General features: G+C 49.4%; 1 long non-coding RNA gene across 1 annotated transcript; it reads left to right on the top strand.

Annotated features, from left to right (window-relative positions):
- Positions 1 to 11,027: 11,027 nt before the first annotated feature.
- On the top strand, positions 11,028 to 15,273 carry LOC113993085. The gene is made up of 3 exons (XR_003542502.2): positions 11,028 to 11,090; positions 13,152 to 13,216; positions 14,234 to 15,273. It is a non-coding gene; the product is annotated as an uncharacterized LOC113993085 (long non-coding RNA).
- Positions 15,274 to 16,458: the final 1,185 nt, after the last annotated feature.

Genomic DNA, 16,458 nt, shown 5'->3' with positions numbered 1-16,458 from the left:
GAAAACACTTCATTCCTCATCCCAAGAAACTGCCTTACGATCAAGTGCCAGAGGGATGGGAGTCTTCAGAGATAACTCGGTACCCAACCCTCTGTTATCATGGCTTAAACATGATTAATTCATGTGGAATCTGTTGTAATAATATTAGTCCTTGTGACCTCACTTGTTATACATGTTCCTGCCATTAGGACTCCAGTGTGTTCCCTAAAAGAGATGGAGCTTGCAGCCCTCTGTGCTGTACCTGCTGTGAGAATATCTGGGTCTACTTCTCTGCAACTGCTGCCCAGTTCTTCCCCCCTGGTGGCTGAAGCTGTCAAAGGAAAACCATTGGCAGTGATTCAGATGGTTTGGGTTTCGGGATGGGTCCAGTGTCCCAGCATGTTTAGACTTTGCTTTGGTGCCACTCCACTCACTGAGAAATCACCACTTTGTTCAATTTGTTGTTATTGAGTTTTGGCATTAACTTTTTTTTGTCCTCTTTCCCATCACCCTCATCAAATTTCTCCTCTTTATCCATCTTCTTAATTCTATCACCTGATAGATACTGGGGTCTGCTGACCTGGACTTTTCTTTCTGTCCACAGCATGGCTCCCATCTGAACTCGATTATTAGAAAAAACAAGAAAGATTAAATCAGTTTTGTAGCAGTAAACCTGCATTATATGGGAAAACTGTTGTTTAAACATGTCTTAAAATGGCTTTTTGTGGTCTCTTTGCAAACACATGCTTCTTCTTCCCAACACCCCCCACTGTTATCCCATGCAGGAATGTCCTGAGGAGATATCCTGAGGTGTTCTCATTGGCCCCTTTTAACCCCTTCCTATTGGTTGTTAACCCCTTCCTGCGACCTGTAATTGGTTACTCTGTGAATCCTCCTATAAATGTAACCCCCCAACAATAAACTCTCTCTTGCCTCCTCTCCGAGCAGGTGTGCTGTCTCTGTGCCGGCCATGAGACCACGTGGGTGGAGGGAGGGAAGAGCACCTCTCCTCTCCAGGCTCAGGACCTGAAGAAACCCCTGGTGCTGGAGTTCTCTTTCCCTATCCACCTCAAGCCATCGGAAATGGTTCCTCAAATGGAAATGGAACTAGAACTGGGCCGCCCCACGCAATGGGGGAAAAGGGATCCAGACAGTTTAAACTCTCTTTTGCTTGCCAAATATATGTCGGACAATCACAGCTACTGTCAGATGTTGCTGGACTCAAATGTTCTGCTCAAAGGGTTTAGGATAGCAATCCATTTTCAGTGCAGGGACCAATACAATTCCTTCCCTCCTGTTTAGCTCTCATACAATAAACAAAGTTTGTCATGTACTTGGAGCCAGATTACTGCACTTTTCTTGGTTTTGAGCCCTGCTCCTAGAAGCAACCCCCTTGCCTGTGCTTCCCCCAAGCCAGCAGGTCAAGCAGATTCTTGTGGGGATGCCCAGCACTGGAAATGACCTGGCTGTGTGGGGGCGGGTTTAGGGTTGCTCAGTGCCTCATGAGATCCAAATGCACACCTTGTAATGTCCTACCTTGAGCTACCTTGATCACTTTGCAGGTCTGCACCATGAGCTTAACACACACAGACTTCACAGCACTCACAAAATTTCTTTGGTGTCTGCATCATAAGTGCTATTAACAATCAATTTCTTTGTTCTCCCAAGCACATTTTGTGCTGTTCTATCAGTGTGCTCTGCAGACATGACAATACATTTCTCTTGATTTAATTTCATGTTGTTCTTCTTAATTTTAGCTTGTATCTGAAACTAGTGGTATGAAACTGTGCAAAAGGACATTTAAGTTGTTAGTGATCCCAGCTCTGATCCTAGTTGCTTTAGTATCCATAATCTCTGAGCATGGCACCAGCTGTGCTACCTGTGATGCTTGAATGCTCTCACTCTCCTTGGAGAAAAACCTTCTCCTTCTTTCCAGGTGGCAATCCTCTGCTTGTTGCAGACTCGGAACACTCACCGCATGCCATTCCTGCCTGAACCACTGCTCAGTGTACAACACTTCATGAATGTTCTTGCCCTTTGTATCAAGACAGCCTTCACAGTACAACTGATTCTGTGATTTTTAGGTAAGGATATAAATATTACAGTGCTTGAATTAAAGTATGGCAGCTGATGGTCACTGGAAAGGAAGAAACAGAGCAGTGTTGGAAGAACCAAGATTCCTGATGCTGTGGGATGTCCCAGTTGGCAGAGCAGTGTATAAACTACATACCTCCCAGATCACATCCCTCCAGCTTCCATTGATTTCCAGGTTATGGCTACATTGCTGAACAAAACATTCCCAGCTAAAGAGATTCAGCACTGGGTCGGTGATTTTCTGTCCTGCCTAATTATTAGCTCACACCCTGGCACTATTTTAGCCTTTGCTAATAATAGTCTCCTAAATGATGCCTGAATATTGTTTGGACAATATCATAAATCAGGAACAATTACCAAATAGGCAGCATGGGCAAGCATACAGTTTCATGCTATGCAAACACTGCTTGAAGGAACTGCAGCACAGGATGTGTTTTTTTTTTTTTTTTTTTTTTATGTGCTTTGAATGGAAAAAAAAAAAAGACATGAAAAATTAAGTCATTCTTTAGAACCACAAAGGTTCCACATGCCAGGAGGAATTTTGCGAGGGCCAGGCTGGAAGATGCAAAGTTATGCCGGTGGGGGAAAGCTGGTCACTGCGATCCTGTGCAGGCACATGAGGTGCCCTGTGCCCGGGCATCGGGCCCATGGTGGGCGGCTGCCAACCTGTGCGCACACAGTCCCCGGGAATGCTGCCCCGGGAATGACGGCCCCGAGCACACGCTGTGCTCAGGGAGCAGTGCTGGGACAGGGATGGAGGCGACAGGCAGTGCGGGGTGGGTTTGATTACGGTTTGGGGGCTGACAAGACCCAGGTTCTCTCCATTTCTGACACTGGTAGGCCCTGCGAGGTTTTCTTTTCTTAACTGTGTCCCAGCAGAAAGCTGCGGCTGTCACAGCGATACCGAGTCACAGCAGGGCTGGCACGACGGCAATTCCTTTAAAAATAAAACCCGGGTCCCTGCCTGAAAGTCGTCCTTGTCTGCCTCTGACCAGCAGCCCTCTCCCTGGAGAGGCCGCAAGCCCAGGACCGTCAAGAATGTTCCCACGCAGCTTCCGCGGCACCACCCGCCGCGCAACGCGGGGCTCAGCCGGCCGCCAGCCCCGGCGAGGGGGGATCCCTCGGGGCGCTCCCGGGGCCGGGCGGGGTCCCTCGGGGCGCTCCCGGGCCCGGGCGGGGGTCCCTCGGGGCGCTCCCGGGCCCGGGCGGGGGTCCCTCGGGGCGCTCCCGGGCCCGGGCGGGGTCCCTCGGGGCGCTCCCGGGGCCGGGGCCGGGCAGCGGCGCGGCAGCGACACCCGGCGGCCGCGGGCAGGGCGGGCAGGGCGGGCAGCAGGGCCGCTCCGCCCCGGGCCCGGCCCTGGGTGAGAGCCGAGCTGTGCCCGCGGTCTGGCCCCGAGCGGTGCCTCTGCGCGGCCCTGCAGGCTCCAGAGCCCGCGTCGCTCTTCCCGGTGTGCTGGTGACTTGGGGAGCACAGCGTCTCTCCCGCTTGTGTCTCTCTATCCTTCCTTGCATCAGTCACTGTAAATTTCGCTTTGTATCCACTAAAATGTTGCAAATCCTTAGGCAAAACCCTAATATACAGGAGTGATACACAGCAGAACAGTTTTTAAACGATGCTTATCTCTGGGCCCTGCAGAATTGCAGGCTGAGGCTGGAGCAGCAGTGTCCCTGCCCGAGCACAGCACCTGTGCGCAGCCTGCCCACCTTAGAAGTGTCACCTGAGAAGTGACTCCAAGCAGCCTCTTGTTACCCTGTCTGCTCCAGGTTTAAGATTCGACATTCACATTTGCTCAGCCTTTGGCAGGAAGCCACGGGAAGGGCTGTGACCGTACCAGCCCTCCAGATCAGCCTTGCAGGCAGATGGATGGCCTGATCCCTTGCCTGTGGGCATTTTGGCCTGCTCAGCAGGTAATCAGTGCTCTGACACTAACACCTTCCCTGGGCCGCGTGCTCTGATGGGCAATTTCTTGTCTCTCTGGGTGCCAAGTGTAAATTCACCATCTGGATAAGGCTGGAGTGCTACTTAAAATAGACTTTATACACCTTCTTGAATTTGTGCAATGTTGCATAAGCTGCTTTGGAAAGAGACATTTGTTTATGCATTTGAACTCTTCAGTCTGAGGGTTTTCAAAGCTCATTCACATCCTGGGATGAGATTAAGCCATCAGGGTCAATAAAAACTCTCCCCTTCCTTGTTTTTCCATGATCTGGCCTGAAGGAATCTCTGCTTCATACCTGACTGAGTAAAGAATGTCAAGCAACTCAGCTACTTTGGGAAGGGTGGAGAAATCCCCAATTTCTACATGCTGGTTTTTCAGCCTGCATCGCTGCTCTAGGCAGTGTCATGTGAGGCACTGCAGAGGGAAGAGGCATGCTGATGGAGTTTCACTGGAGTGAAAATGTCTTAAGAGCTCCAATATAAGAGCAAAGATGTGCTGGAAATGGACACTGGGTATTGGAGAGATTCTGGTCTGTTTGGTGGGTCTGTCCCAGTTCAGCTATAGTGTGGAGGCATATGATTTAATGAATAGTCTCTTAAGAGTCTAGAAGAAGAGAAAAGGCCGCCCAGGTTGTGAGGACTGTGGTCTTCTTTAAAAGTACAGTTCTCCTCCTGGGAAGGGTGAGAAGCCTTGCAGCAGCCAAGGCAGTGCTTACAAAAAACAGGACTCCCACTTTTGCAAACTTGTTGGCAGTTGGACCAACCCACATAATTCTGTTTGGGCTTTTCTTGTGTTACTGTGAAGGGGTCTGATGAAGCAAGCGATCCTGCTATGGCAGATGTTTTTTGGGAACAATGCCTGTGAAGATCTCTGTCCAAACAGCAGAGGTTTGGTGCAATGGTTACAGGGTGGGCCAGCAGCATGATACCTCACAGATCAAGAGACAGAGGTGTGTTGTACATCAAACCCTTTTGTTCTGTTACAATGGCCTTGGGGAAACACTTCATTGCCACAGAGGAGGGTGGCTGATGTAAACCCAACTGACGCTGTTGAGCAACAGAGCAGGAGAGCTGTGAGCCAGAGCCCCGCGGTCACGTACTTCCCTTAACAGTGACTCTGCAAGCAGAGGCAGTGGTGTCGAAATGCCCTCTGTGTGCTAAACGGGGGGTGAGTGATAACTGCTCATCTGCCTCCTCCCAGAATGCCAAAGCAAAGTGTCTGAGAGCAGCCAATGCTCAAGGCACCTCTCTGCAACACTGTGGCAGCTGCCTGTGGATTGCAGGAATGATAAACACACTGACCTGGTGTTTATGTGTTCCTGGTCTGTTGGTCCCATGTTGTTTCTGCAGTTGTTTCTGAGGCTTAACCGAAGAGCAGAACATCTGCCCAGGGTCAGACGAGGGGCTGGCTGACCCAGCTCCCTGTCACTTGGACATCACCAGCAGCAGATGCTGAGGGAAGAATGGAAGAACTGGGCAACCGGTATCTCTCTAGTGCAGCCCCAGTTTCCAGTTATCTGTGACTCAGGAACCTTCAGAAGTGGTATCTCTGAACATGAAAAGCCTTATGTGGTTTTCTTCCCTGACTGCCAATCGCTTTTGACAGCACTGGCCCCTTGGGCAATGGGAGGGCAGCACCACTGCAAAGCTGCTTTTCCTGCTGAATTCCCATGCAGTAGAGAGCCTGGCTCAGCACAGAGACTGAAGTTGCAGAGCCAGGAGTGTGTGAGTTCACCACAGGCCTTTGCCCGCTATGTCATGTAGTGATCAGCAGTGCTTTGTGCCCAGGATATTCATTTGGTAAGATCTCCAGAAAGTGACAGCAGAGAAACTTGGCTAATACAGGGTTTCTGAAAGTTATATGCAGAGAAAAGAAATGTAGCATGTTCAGTAAAAGACAGCAATGGGAATCAGTAGCATCGTTGCTCTCTGCCTTCATTGTCTGTGAAAAAGAATTGGCACAATCCTCTGTTTGACAACTTAAATGCTTGTTAAATTTTTTTAATGTTAAAAAAAAATGTATGAATCCAGGGTTGGATTCTGTTCTCAGGGATAATGGGTGTGGAGTAACTGTATTGTACCAGCAGTGAATAAAGCAACTCCATGGCTCTTGATTTCTTTAATACATAAAGTCTGTTAATCTTTCACACCCCAAGTAAGATTTACCTGCTTAGAGATAAATCTTTGTCTAGCCATGTAACAAGATTACTGCAAGAGAAAAGATAGTCCTTGATGGGAGAAAATATGGGAAAATATGGCTTTATTTTTCAATGATCTGCCGGAATTAAGGAGACAGGTGACTGCAATACAACCTTATTTTGAGACAAAACTCCTAGGCAATGTTACTTACTCAGCACCTGTGAACAGAGAACTGGTCTCAACTAAAAAGGGATGGCAGACTTCGGGAAAAAAAGCAAGTCTGGTTTTCCTCCATTCATATAAAAATCTAGATGTACTCATCAAAATTAGAAAAGAAGAAATCTAAGTTCCCTGAAGCTGCTTGACCTTTGGCTGGTGCTATTTTGCTGCTTCTTTAGGATTACAGTATCAACACTACTACTGTTCCCCATATGCTATTATTAATAGTGGGTGCTGTACAGGATGTCTTTGGGGTCATTCAGTGGCTGTGACAGTTAGTGGGGTTTTCTTATCTCTCAGTGTCCATCTGAAAAACAGCCTTGAACCTCCTGGTTGGTGTCTGTCTTTTTTTTTTTCCTCTGTCTCTCTCTCTTCTTTTTCCTTAACCAGAGGTCTAAAATAAAAGTGACAAATGCATAATCAGCCATGAACAGAACAGCTCCATTTGCTGGAGCCCAGCCTCTGACTGTTGCTGCTGTGTACCCATCTGAAAAGGGGGCAGGAAGGGAGGATGGCACTGACAGCAAAAGCAGCAGGTCCATGTGGTGTGTTGATTTGTTTTTTCTTTTCTGAATGAGGTAAAGAATGGAAATGAGAACAAGGTGTTCACACAACTCAAATCCCAGGTTGGCCAGTGAGGCAGGGTTAAGCTGAGTGCGTTTTGCTGACAGACCTGGCAGGTAGCAGACCAGTGGTGAAGTCTTGTGCCCAGAGGCAGGCTCCTGGTGGGGATGAAATGTCTCTAACCTTGCTGATGGAAGAGATCCCTGCCCAGTGTCCAGCTGCAGGGGCTAAAGGCCAGGGTGGTGGGAGGATCTCCCCAGTGAGTTCCTCCATCATGCATAGCTTATCCTTCAAGGAATAGTTATCATTTTTTCCTGCATTGTTGCAGGTTGTTTTAGTGCCTAGAGCTAAGCTGTGGCTTCATCAGCCATCTTCTGGAGGGAAGGAACTGTGACAATGCTCATCCCATCTTGCTCCTTGGAGAATCCAGCACCATGAGAGCTTCCAGAGGCACTGGGAGGTGCTGCAGTGGCAGTTCAGGGCTGCTCCTGGTTTCCCCTTTCCTCCTCTTCTAACTCTGCTGTGGTCACTCATGTGAACGCCCTTCTTTGTATTGTTTTCCCCTGTGTGCATTCATGCTGGGCTCATACTTGGATCCCTCAGCTTCGCCCAAGCAGGACCTGTAAAGCTGAGAAGTGTCAGAGCTCAGTCATATCTGGATAAACTGCCAAGGGCAGTGTTAGAGCTGACTGCTGGCTTTGTTAGAGCCCGGGTTGTTAATACCGTGCTGCGGGGCAAGACAGTGACTGCTGTTCAGATAGCTCAGGAGAAACTCTGGTAGCAACTGGCTCTCTGAGATTTAATCTGAAAGCTCTCCAAGACCTAAGGATGGAGGACAATAATTTGAACAGTTAGCCGTGCAGGAGTAAATAATGGTGTTCTTCACCTGGGAGGAGAAACTTCAGGAGAGTGGTTTGGTATTTCTGAAGTTGATGTATGAATAATTTGTCTTTCCATCCCTCCATATTGTGGTTTCAAAACTGACGGCCTAGATTCTGGATGCTACATGACAGTAGAACTGGATTGACCGAGCAAACTGAAATGGAAGACAGTAACTGATGATTGGAGTTGGGCCTGACTGGGTAGCATACAGCTTTAATTCCTTCGTCAAGAGGAGTACATTGGCTTTGGATGTATTTGTGCAAGGAGTTGTCCCAGGGTGAAATCTCCTGTGAAGGCATGCTGCCCAAGGGCCAGACTCCACGATCACCTGGCCTTGGCTAAGCTGGTTTGGATCATAGAATTATAGAATGTTATGTGTTGGAGGGGACCTAAAAGATCACCTAGTCCCAAATCCTCCTGCCAGGGCAGGGACACCTTCCACTAGACCAGATTGTTCAAGGCCTTATTCAACCTGGCCTTGAACACATCCAGAGTTGGGGTATCCACAACCTCCCTGGACAACTTGTTCCGTTATCTCAGTACCCTCACAGTAAAGAATTTCTTCCTAATATGCAGCCTAAATTTCCTCTCTTTCAGTACCTATAACCCTTGTCCTATCACTACAGTTCCTGGTGAAGAATGCCTCTCTAGCTTCCCTGTATCCCCTTCAGATACTGGAAGGTGCTATGAGGTCTCCATGCAACCTTCTCTTCTCCAGGCTGAAGAGCCCAAACTTTCTCAGCCTGTCTTTGTAGGGGAGGTGCTCCAGTCCTCTTATCAACTTTGTGGCCCTGCTCTGGTCTTGCTCCAACAGTTCCATGTCCTTCTTTGTTCCATGTCTGCACAGATTGATCTGCACAGAGCAGCAGTTTTTCTGTGTCCAGTACAAACCTGTTAATCCTTTGTGCCTTACTTCATGGGAGGTAAAAAGTACAAGATTTTGAAACTACAGTATGAGAGAATTTGATGCATGTTAATCAAATGGACTATGTGACTCATTTTAGCCGCTATTTTTCAAGTTGTTTTCCAACAATTTCATGGTTCGGGGAACAGTATGCAGAAGCCTCTGAGACAGTATTTGATTGCAATCTGTGACCCCTTACAGCTTCTCTACCTCCTTCTTCCTCTTGCCAGAGCAAGTTGCAGAGCTGTGTCTGCAAGTGCACTGAAAACACTTGCTTCATTAGGAAAAGTGGAGTGCAATTTCAAGGCTCTTGCACAGAGTGGGGTGGTGACATCTGCAAAGAGGAGAGGAAATCAGCTTCACTGTGATACATCCACCTTGGACACCACTGTGGGTTCACAGGACTGGGCCACAATCGGGTGTGGGCACAGTGGGATGTCCTGGCTGGGAGAGGATGCTTCATCTCCCACTGCCCCAGCTGATGCATCTCAGGTTTCTGGTGGCATGTTGGCTAGAAGGCCTTCATGGACTGAAGCTTGTGCTGGCATACATAAAAAATACAGACTACACGAGCAGACCTACTTCTTTCCTCCAATAAAAACCAAAGTAAAAACAAAGCAAAACCATCCAGACCTTTCTATTCCTCTTTTATAGTATATTTTAAAACACAGGCAGATGAAAGAGGAACTGGATAGTAACTGTATTCCTCATTATCTAACTCTCCCTCAGGCACCGGAGATGGGTTTGACTGTTAGCAGATGGCTGATCGCACTGTGTCTGCATGCAGGCTTGGGAGCACCTCGAGAGTGCTCCGAGGGAGCTCAGCGGGCACAGTTACTCGGAGGCATAAGTAAGTGTTTTCCAGACTGGGGGTTTGGACAGAGCTGCAGGAACATAAAGTCTGTGGTTGCAGCCCTGGCATGCTGATAATGTAACTGAAAGTTGCTGGACTAGGGCAGGCCCCGGCTGTCAGCACTGGGGGGGTCTCCGTGGGTTTTGGCTGCCGAGCCAGACAGCAGCAGGGAGGCAAAGCTGGAAAGGAAGGGCAGCAGCTGAGTGCTCGGAGTGGAAAAACCAATCCTACAAGAAGTATTCACAAGTGCCCATCACACTGCATGGCTAGCTGATGGCAAACATCTGATGGCTTGGGATAGTGCAGAGTGATATATTTTTAATGAGACCTGGCCTTACAAAATATACTGTGTACCATACTGGCCTAGAGAGATGAGGAATGTCTCTCTAAAATTTCTGTGTTTGCTTGAATCAGTTTGGCCCTTGCATGGCTAGCTGTGCTGCTGGCCTGGCACAGGCAGCTTGCTTGCCTCTGTTCCCAGAGCTGTGCTGGCCAGTTGGGCTCCCGGGCAGGCTGGATGAAAACAACACTGAGATGTTGGGTGCTACTTGAGAACACCTCATACTGTGGGCTGTCCAAGGGGAGACAGGAGAGAAGAAACAACGGGACTTGCTTTGGTTACGACTCTAAACTGAACACTGCGTTTACTTTTCTGTGCAGGCACTCTGGATGCCGAGCTACTCCAGAGACAGGGATGGGGACCTTGGCCAATGGGTGTGTGGAAGGACCGGCAGGGACACAGGACCAGTGCTGGCTCCTTGGTCAGGCACTGGGAAAGCAAAGCCTGTCTGCCCATGCATGTGCCAGGGAACAGAGGCATGACCATCCACACCTGTGACTTCAAAAGGGAGGCGAGCCTTGCAGGGAAGCTTTTGGAGCAAAACTATCTGCAATGCTTGAGGCATAATCCCATCCTTGCAAGCAGAGCTCTGCTTCCCTGCCCCTCAGACAGAAGGGTAAGAGATCCACTCCTCTGTGCACAGCACAGGCATGAGCCTGTCTCCCGACAGAGCCCTTCTGGCCATTCCTGCTTTCCCAGCCCTCTGCATGGCTCCTCAGCAGCCAGGGCAGCAGGGCCTGACCACTGTGGGATGGGTGGCCTGAGGTGGCCGGACTTGGGACAGCTGGTGTGGCTCCTCACAGCTTCCCCAGTGACCTGCCCTATGCTGCCTCTGGCTGGGGTGGCTGCTGGCCCCCCGAGCCCGCTGAGGCGTCATGGCTGCACAGGGCAAAGGCTGAGGTGCTCGCCCTCCTGCAGCACCTCCCACCCGGCTCCTCTGTGAGCCTCGTACCCTGCGGCAGGATGGGGAGGGCTGCTTTCACAACCTGGATGTGTTGTCACTCACATCCAGACATTTCCTGTTATCTAACCTCAGCCTTATCTTCCCCATTCGCAGCTTCCTCTTGAAGGAGGAGCAGCCCCTTCAAAACCAAGCTGTGTGCCTGGGCTGTGTCCCCACTGCGCTCCTGCACGACCCCCGGTGCCTGCCCACTGAGGGTCGGGATGGCCCACTATGGTAGGTGCCAGCTCCCTGTCCTGCCCACGGAAGGGGTGGCTGGGGACAGGGGAGGATCTGTCCTTCAGGGGTGACCTCCTGTTTCTCTGTCAGGGGGTCCCTGAGGGCCACGGGTGTTGGGACACAGAAACCCGTGGGGTGTCCATTTTCCTGGCGATGCAGAAAGCTTCCCTGCCACCCCATGTTACACCTCGAGCTTCAGGGGGTCTGAATCCCACTCGGGTTGGGCTGCCTCCCTTCAGTGCTGGGTGTGTGTCTACCTGAGCAAGAAGAGTTTTTTGGTGCCTCCTTTCAGGGATGCAGTGGTGTTTGGCTGGGTGTGCTTTGGGTAGGGCAGGCTCAGGGATGGAATGCCGCTGGTCCCAGCCAGGGAGCACTGTGCTCTGGACCTCAATTCCTTGATGAGGATGAATTGCAATTAGCAGTGATGTAGCCCTACTGGGTACCAGGGTGCATGTGTGCATGCTCTCCCAGCTCTCACACACACACATGCTGCCTGTGAGCTGCTGGCAGTGGGAGATTTTGATCTAAATTAGTCATAGATGAGGCAGCGCGCAAAGAGCAGAGGAAGGTGCGGGATGGAGGTGGGTGCAACCAGGGAGAGATCCTGTTCCAGCCAGGTGCAAGCATGCTCTTCAGCTTCATTTCTCACTGTCCCAGTGGCTTCGGTACAGCGGACAAATGCTTACCACACACCCCTCTTCCCCTCCTTGGGTGTCTGTGGCATGAGCAGCCTTGGGGGCAGAGTCCAGGGTGCTTGGGCGGGGGCCACAGGGCTCAGGTGAGTGGAGGGGCCGTGGGAGCGTGTGCGGCTGGTGGCCCTTTGATGTGAGCCATGAAGTGCTGGTTGCAATGTTTCTGATTCCCGGCCTTGCAAGACATTCCCACGACTGTCCCTGAAACCCAGAGGCCTCTTGCTGCCATGTTCGCTGGCTGTTGGAACAGCAGCCCCTTGGGTGTGCAATGTGCTCTGTGCCCCCAGTGCAGGGCAGCTGGGACCACAGCCAGTGCCTCTGCTCCTGACAGCCAGCCGAGGCCTGGAGTCTGGATCTGCCTCTGGAAAGTCCCAAGCCTCAGGAGCTTGTCTGCTTCTGGAGTGGGTCCAGCTGCTCCCAGAGAAGTGCCCAGCAGGGCTGCTCTGTTTCCTGGCCCTCCCGAGGGGACAGTTGCTCCTGGACACTTCAGGAAAACTTTCACAGAACTGGGGAGGGAGGGGGATGGCTCCACAAACGGGAGCCATGTGCCTCTGGAGACCACGCGGAGTGAGGGCACTCACATGGTGTTGGCATTCCTTGTGGTGCAGGGCAGAGGGGAGGGAGCACTTGGCTGCTCCAGGAGCTGGGTGCAGGGCTGTGCAGTTGGGGGTCAATGGTGCTGGGGGAGCCACCAGTGCTGAGGGATCATCGGAGCCAGGAGAGCTCACCAAGGGGTCAGCAGTGCCAGGGCAGCCACCAGCAGCAGGAGGGCTGGGGTAGGTGTCAAGGTACGAGTTACGAAAGTGCAAGTTTATTTGTTAGAAGGAGGCATATTTCTGTGGGAGAAAAAGTGCTGAATTATGTTTTTCACTTTTTGGAGCAAATAGATGAGATTGACCTTACTGAGCCAAATATTCCAATATGTGTCTGGCAAAGCTCCTTGCAGTGTCTGCTGCAGGGCTGGGGGCATAGGAAGGTCCTATATGGAGCAGGACACCATGCAGTGGAAGCCTGCCACGAGCAAAGCATTGTTTGACTCTTAGGATGAAGGCTACCAGCTCCTAGGAGAAGCACACCCCAAGGTTTCAGCTGGCCAGGGGTTCAGCAGACCCTGTTGCCCACAGGGTATTCTTGCTTTCAATTCAGGCTGTGATTTGGGTTTCACTGGGTGGAAAATGGAGATAACCTTGATTCCAGTTCAAATCCTGTATAATAAATGCATGCCTTGAAATGGCTGCAGCCTGCATGCTGGGGCTCTGCTACTCAGTATGTGAAAACTACCCAGCCACACTTTGATGCATGCTGTTACTAGGTTTAGCATCGAATCTATCCAATAATCTTACTTTTCATTTATTTTCATCACAAGTTGCAGAGCAGACTGACAGCCCTGCGTGAAAATGTGCAGCCTGGAGGGGACTTTTTCTAACTTTGGTAAGAGACTGACTGAAGAATGCAGGAAGAAAAACTCTTTCTGTTTTCCCCTAGAGTATACTGTAGATTGTTCAGTTTTATAACTCTGAGCTTTTACTTGGAAATACCCACTTCAGCTTGAAACCAGAACCTCTACAATGACAAACTGATTCAGATTAGATATGATCTCTATGGGTAGAGTAGCAAGTTCCATTCCCATCTGCTGATAGAATTATCTCCACTGTGTACCCTCCCCTTATCTGTCCCTCATAGCAACATTTCAAGTGGCTGGTTTTCCCTTCAAAAAGCTACACGGGGGATTATTTTAAGCTGCAATTGCAGGAGCAGTGCTGTCTTCTTTTGTTCTTCCCCCTCCAAGGCCAGCTCTGCCCCTGTTGGACATCAGCACTGAAGCTGAGGGTAGTCTGGTCACTGATACCTGCTGAAGAGCCTGCTCAGTCTTTCTTGGGTGGCCTCCCCACACTTGGGTATGGCTGAGGGTCCTTTTGGGGATGACAGGGTCACTTGTACTCTGGTAGGCTGATCTTAAATCAGCTTATTAACACTGTTTTCTTATGTTCATGAAATACACATGCTCCTTTTATCCATTGCAATATACTTTTATCTATCATGGCTGAATTCCATTTGGAAGGAGGAGCCAGAACAAAGAACTGGTCACTATCTACATCCCGCCCAAGGTGAAGGTGGAGACAGGGGGAATGCAAGAATTGCAAAGAAACTGATTTTATCTTTAAAGCTGTAGTTGCTACCTTGCTCTTAAACCTTATTCCACTCTCTTTTGGGTTTGGAGAATATGTGTTGGACATTACTGTTTTTTATTTTGTGCTTTCACATGAAAAAAACCTTTCCCTTTCCTCAGCAGAAGGCAGTGTCTGCTGATGTGGTTCTCTCTCACTAAAAGAAGAGTATAGGAGGGGGAAATATGGGAGGGTCAATGATGTTTTTTGCTAACTGGAAAAAGCCTCTGAAGTTAACATCAGCTCTTCTTGTGCTTCTTTTCTCTCTCTGTGCCCCCAGTTTGGCATCCAGCGAAGACACTGTGACCCCCTGGGAGCTGCAGTGTGGCACTGCGTGTATTTGACAAGCTGAGTCCGACACTCAGTGTGCAGAGTGTCAGTTTGTCAAATACCCCAAGTGAGGCATTGCTGAGCAACACGGCGCAGCCAAGGGTCCAACCTCTTCCTCCTGCTCTGGCACGAGTCCTCCTCTCCAGGCTCTGCACCTCTCCAGAAACCCACCGAGGTACTGAACAGCCCGTCCCACTGCTACAGAACACCTGTGCTGCCACGTTTCCCTTCAACCCCAATTTTGGAAGTGTCTACCGGGGTATCCCTCCCAACAGTACATCTGTGCAGAAGTGGTGGTGGTGCAGCTTCTCTGCACTGCAAAGGCAGAGAATTGGGCCCAGGGTCCTTGTTCTTTGCTTCCAAAGACAGTGCTCTGCTCTTCTACACAGCATTAACTAGCCAGCTGCTAATGAATCATCCTGCTCAGTTAACAAGGATTCTGGCAAGCATAATCACAACATCATGGGTACAGGCAGTATTACCCATAATACAAACTCTTTTCTTTGCACATGTAGGAATTTTTTCATTCAGAGTACAAACTAATGAGGCTGCTGATTAACTTATCTCTGGCCCATCAGCCAGTGAAAATGCATGTTTGCTCAATCTGTTTTAAATTGGACCATAAAGTCCATTGCTTCTCCCTGCAGCCTTGCTGTTTGGAGAAGACTCCTTGTCTTTGGATGGTCATTCCTAGTCAGCCCTTGCAGCAAGGTTGCCTGTTTCTGCTATTTAATGAAAGTAATTCCCTCTAAATCATCCCCCTTGAAGATGTCACAATTAGTAAGTGTTTTTAATGACTGGGTTGTGGCATATCAGATCTGCAGCTTCAGATATGTCAGAGTGGGGCCAGTGTCCAGCCCAGTTTGACAAATCAAACTCTCTGAAAGCATTTGACATGGAAAACTCAGAAATGAATAAAAATTCCCAAGACCCTACTGACTTGTTTTAGGACAGTACCACCAGCAAAATTTGCAATATTTGAGAATGTTAATAAACTTGAATACTAAGCTTTTTGGGCTTTTTGTTGCAAGTATTTCTTAGTAAATATTTTGAAGAAGCTGGAGTTCATATGAAGCTGGGACCCATGAATTTGTATCATTGCCTAAGCAAATTGTGTTTTGCTTTTTGAATAGCTCGTGCACTTCTGGACAAAGACAGTCCTACTCCTTATGACTCACACTCCCATGGTCTTTCTCCAGCACCTACTCTACTCATGACTCACAGATATCACCCTGATCTTTATCACTGAGGTCAGCTTCAAAAGAGAACAAGGTCTATGATTTCAGGCTTTGCTTTGTGGATCCTTAATGTAGCAGACAACTCTGTCAGCCCCAACCCTGCTGTCACCCAGATCTCAAGGTTTCAACAGACCTAACCTCCTCTGCACCACAGCTGGCCAAGTGTTTGTTTATGTCCTTCATTTTTGTTTTCTTGTGCATTTCCAGCTTTTGCTTTCAGTAGAATTTGTCCCTCTGCTTTTTGGATAACTCTCCCCTCCACCCCCTGGTTCCTTCTAGATGGCTGGGGGGAAGGGGAAGAAAGTTAACCTTTTTCTCTCTTACAAGAACAAATTAGAGTGGGATAAATTTCTCTGGGAATTCATGTCCCATGTCCCTGCTCTGAAGTAGGGGGCAAACCCAGCAGGTGTAAAAGCCTCCATGGGATGGGCACTGCAGTTGCTCTGAGGCAAGGGGAACTGTAATTCTTGTGACACTGCGCCAGCCACTCAAGATAGTGTGTTCTTTGGAGGCAGTGTTGTTTCAGAGCAGAAACTGAGGTTTTCCTTCTGTGCTGGAGTAGAGCTGGGACTCAGCAGATGAGTCCCATCACTGGGTGAGTGACCAGTGCAAGGAAAGGAGAAGTTCTCTGGTTCGATGGTGATGCAACATAGCAAAATCCTCTGTGACTTCCAGAAGAAAAATGCTCTGTTTCTAACAGGTTTTACTACCAAACATGCAAAAACTATAAATTAAAAAATAATCACACGCTTGCTGCACAGGGAAAAACAACCACCTTGGCACCAGAGACAGACTTTTTGTGTTTCCACTGTTCTGCTGCTTGTGACCAAAGCCTTTTTGCTGCCCAAACTGGAGGCAGTGACAACATGGGGGCTGCTCCAACTGGAGCATCTGCTCCCCCTTTCTTAACTCCTGTTGCCTTCTTTCTCTGCAGCTT

This window comes from Pipra filicauda, unplaced genomic scaffold, assembly GCF_003945595.2.
Source record: "Pipra filicauda isolate LSUMZ 115617 unplaced genomic scaffold, ASM394559v2 scaffold9_size5747161_pilon, whole genome shotgun sequence".
Taxonomy (NCBI): Eukaryota; Metazoa; Chordata; class Aves; order Passeriformes; family Pipridae; genus Pipra; species Pipra filicauda.
This window is presented reverse-complemented; position numbering and strand designations above follow the sequence as displayed.